The sequence below is a fragment of the Palaemon carinicauda genome, chromosome 29, assembly GCF_036898095.1.
Source record: "Palaemon carinicauda isolate YSFRI2023 chromosome 29, ASM3689809v2, whole genome shotgun sequence".
Lineage (NCBI taxonomy): Eukaryota > Metazoa > Arthropoda > Malacostraca > Decapoda > Palaemonidae > Palaemon > Palaemon carinicauda.
This window is the reverse complement of record NC_090753.1, coordinates 61657596-61662753: the sequence shown is the minus strand read 5'-3', so window position 1 is coordinate 61662753 and position 5158 is coordinate 61657596.

Below are 5158 nucleotides of genomic sequence, written 5' to 3'. Positions count from 1 at the left end.
ATATATATATATATATATATATATATATATATATATATATATATATATATATATATATATATATATATATATATACACACACATGTAATATATATATACAAGTGTGTGTGTACGTGTGTGGGGCTACCGTATAAACATGCAAAAACATTATACGTACATATTACTTTTGCATGGGACCTGGCATGCTCTTCGTACTCCCCAAGTGAGATTAGGTCACCATACTTTCCACTGGTCTCCACAAGGCACTAGAAGAATTGGAAGACCTAGGCCTACATGGATGAGGACTATGAAGCATGAAATAGGACAAGACGCAAGGAGAAGCTCAAAATAGAGACGACTGGCGAAATCTAACCGAGGCCCTTTGCGTAAATAGGCGTAGGAGGGGATGATGATGATGATGATGATGATAGTCTGAATATGAAAATAAGAAACTATTACAAAGAAAAAAGTCAGATGAATTATTGGTTCACGAACAAAAAAATTAAGAAAGAAGTAAAGAAGGAAAGAAAGAAAGATGGCACGTATGCATTGGCTTTTCCTAGACAGGATTTTGAAGAAAGCATATCAATCGAATATTAAGAGTCGGAGATGGAGCTCAGCTTAACATTTTTTGCACATCCCTGCAAAAACAAATCGTCCACTCATCATTAATTTTACATTTTAACTTTATACATATATACTGTATATATATCTGTATATATTGCAGTAAAAATTGGATGTTCAATGTGAGTGAAAGCAAATATCTTGGGATATCGAGAACATTAGGGTTGTGGTGGGCGGTGTGGTAACGTTCCTGATTGGTGAACGCCCGCTGGGGTTCGAGTACCACTCAAACTCGTTAGTTTCTATGGTTGCGGTAACCTTACCATCCTTGTGAACTAAGGATAAGGGGTTTGTGGGAGCCTATAGGTCTATCTGCTGAGTCATCACCAAGCATTGCCTGGCCCTCCTTGGTCCTGGCTTGGGTGGAGAGGGGGCTTGGGCGTTGATCATATGTGTATATGGTCAGTCTCTAGGGCATTGTCCTGAATATAGTAGTGTATATATGTATGTATGTATATATATATATATATATATATATATATATATATATATATATATATATATATATATATATATATATATATATATATATATATATATATATATATACACACACACACACATATATATATATATATATATATATATATATATATATATATATATATATATATATATATATATATATGTATATATATATCTTTGTAAAGAGATAAACATATTAGTACTCTTCAAACTTCGGCTTACTGGAACATCTGTAAACAGATTCGTCTTCTCAATTACATTTTTATCTAAAGCAGGGGTTTAAAGTTTTAAAGGCCTCTCATGAATGGCAGTGGCAATGGACAGTGACATCAAATTGCCCTATCAAGCACGACAATGCCCTAGAGACTGACCATACATAATGTACATATAATCAGCGCCCAAGCTCGCTCTCCATCAAAACTAGGACCATGGAGGGCAAAGGCAATGGCTGCTGATGACTATGCAGATAGACCAATAGGCTCCCCCAAACCACCCATCCTTAGCTCACAAGGATGGCGAGGTTGCAGTGACCAAAGAAACTATCGAGTTTGAGCGAATTTCGAACCCCAGTCTGGTGTTCACCAGTCAAGAGACGTTACTAACTTTTTTGTTCATCTGTATCCTTTTGGGCATTTCTATAGCTTCCCCCTTACCCCTAAAATTGTGAATGATAAAGAGAAACAATGAAACTGATATTGTGATATAATTGCGTTATTCAATTTCATTGCAGATTACCTCATAATAATGCGCAGTACTGTCTATTTTCTCAGATTCATTGTAACCCCATCTTAGGACAGCAGAATTGGAGAAACTCTTCTGAACGCAATAGGAGAAACTTTTGAACTTTTGTAGGTAGTAGGTTGGCCAGGGCACCAGCCAACCGTTGAGATACTACCGCTAGAGAGTTATTGGGTCCTTTGACTGGCCAGACGGTACTACATTAGAATCTTCTCTCTGGGTACGGTTCATTTTCCCTTTGCCTACACATACACAGAATAGTTTGGCCTATTCTTTACATATTCTCCTCTGTCCTCATACAATGGGGTACATGTACCCTAGGTTGGGAATCCCTGCTCTAAAGTATCGGTCGTTTCCATCCGAGGACAGATGAATTGGAGAAACTCTTCTGAACGCAATAAGAGAAACTTTTGAACGCATCTCTTGGCAGACATGATATAAGATTACGTTATTTGTCACTGCCAGGAAGCATATTCATCTCTATTGTTATATTTTATTTATTATCATCACTTTTATTTACCACCGGCTTGTGTGATTGTGTGTTTATTTGTAGAACAGCTTCCTGACCACAATTTTAATCGTAATGAAACATGCAAGGATTAACTTATGTAAAGAGCTGGAAATGATTATATTTTGGAAGGTCAAGGTCAAAGGTCAAGGTCATGCTCAAGCAAAATATCCAATTCACGTAATCAGCCATGAGTTTGGTTTTTGTTGAGTTTGTTTTTGACTAATATTATAAAAATTGACACTAAAATTGAGATATTACTAGTTTTTATTAATGAACGCAAAAGTGTTGGGACAGTGTTTTCCAGTTCACCGTTGTTATTATCATTACTATCAGTATCATTCTAAGCTTATTTTCTAATCCCTGTTTTTCATCTTGCAATGCAACGATGTCTAACCCTTTACCATAAATAAAGTTAAAACACTTGAATTATGCCAAAAAACAATTTTTTTTCCAATTCTAAATTCAACTCTTTATATGAAGAGAGAGAGAGAGAGAGAGAGAGAGAGAGAGAGAGAGAGAGAGAGAGAGAGAGAGAGAGAGAGAGAGAGGAAATTAACAATATTAAAAATATAATTTGAAAGATATACAAACACTCGTCCTGAGAGAGAGAGAGAGAGAGAGAGAGAGAGAGAGAGAGAGAGAGAGAGAAGAGAGAGAGAGGAGAGAGAGAGAGAGAGAGAGAGAGAGGAAATTAACAATATTAAAAATATAATTTGAAAGATATACAAACACTCGTCCTGAGAGAGAGAGAGAGGAGAGAGAGAGAGAGAGAGAGAGAGAGAGAGAGAGAGAGAGAGAGGAGAGAGAGAGAGTCTGATATAAATTGAAATGCAAGGCATGTACAGGGTAGCCTTCTAGTCCAACCCCCTCCCCTCCCCCTCCCAACCCTTCACCCAAAATCAGCGTCCCCTACCTCTTCCTGCAATCAAGAACAGGGAGAACATCAAAGATGTTTCCCTTATTGACTTCAAAAAAGGATGTTGTGTTTTTGTTTGTTTGTTTACTTTCTTGTTAACATGATTAAGCAAGGAGACCAATGGTTTAAGGTTAAAAGGCCGCTCATGAATGGCAGAGGCATGGGATAGTGACAATGACCTAGAGACTGATAATATATCCATATGATCAACGCCCAAGTTCCCTCTCCACACTAGCTATTATTATTATTATTATTATAATTATTATTATTATTATATTTTTATTACTTGTTAAGCTACAACCCTAGTTAGAAAAGCAGGATGCTATAAGCCAAGGGGCTCCAACCTGGGAAAATAGCCCAGTGAGGAAAGGATATACGGAAAAATAAAATATTTTAAGAGGAGTAACAACATTAAAATAAATTTCTCCTATATAACCTTTAACAAAACAAGAGGAAAAGAAATAAGATAGAATAGTGTGCCCTAGGGAGGGCTAGGCAATGGCTGATGATGACTCAACATGTAGGCTTATAAACCTCTCCACCCACCCCATCCTCAGCTCACAAGGGGGTCAAGACACTACTAGAAACTATTGAGTTTAAAAGAGGACTCGACCTCCCGTCCAGCAGAACGCCAGGCTGAGACGTTTCCAACAGGCCATCACAAAGATTGGCTTTAGCCTTCCTTAGTGATGGGGTTTTCGGAAAATACCTAGATTTGGACAATTTAATAAATAAATATATATATATATATATATATATATATATATATATATATATATATATATATATATATATATATATATATATATATATATATATATATATATATATCTAGAAAGTGACAAAGACCGCCGAAGCCCAAGCAAATACAGCAATTGGGGGAAGTAATGAATGGCCACGTTGGGCAATCGCCAATATTCCATATCAGCATTTCTGTCGACACAGAAATTGGCAGAGGAAGATTCTGCACCACCGGACCTGAACCGAAATTTACTCGGCATCGAATTATACTCCTATGCTGATCAACGAGGAATTCCCATGACGAAAGAAATTTGGTTTATTATCATTATTAATGTTACTAAGGCATTCGTCATGATTCATGCCTAAATATAATATAATATATATATATATATATATATATATATATATATATATTATTATATATATATATATATATATATAAATACACACACACACACACAAAATCAACCCTTCCACCACTCCCTTTCCTAACTACCACTGACTGGTTAGCAATTTGTGGGCGTGGTTTGCGATTACAACAATCTATTCACGCTTAGCATAAATCAGTCCAGAGATATCGGATACAATCTGGAATTGAAAAAAAAATACAACACCACTCAATGTGGTAATTTCTTTACATACAATATAGCATATATATGGAAGTTATTTTCCAGTAGATTTAGTAAACAGTAACACGGTAAACGAGTTCAAGAATAAGTTAGGTCAGGATCACAAAAACACTCTAAAACGTTCAAACCAAATCGCTCTACCCAAGACCAAATGGAGTCCTCCCCGGATGGACTAATAAGTCTTTGAAACATCCAGAATCCTTATAACTCTCTCTCTCTCTCTCTCTCTCTCTCTCCTCTCTCTCTCTCTCTCTCTCTCTCCTCTCTCTCTCTCTCTCGATAATAATGTAACATTTCAACCCCAGCGAGATTGAATTCAAGTACTCTATATTTCTAAAGAAGTTCTTTTTTGTATGTTTTCCCAAAGGATTAAGTATGCGTGGCTCAAGGTAAGAGCCGAAACACAGTACAGAATATGAAATAATGTTTTTTCCTACTTTTTCCAGAGGAGAATGAATCCCTTATCGTGGAACGTGGACATGAGTATTCATGTAAAATACCACCTCCTGTTATTTACACCAGAGGGATGACACTTCTCCACCTTTCAAAATCCAC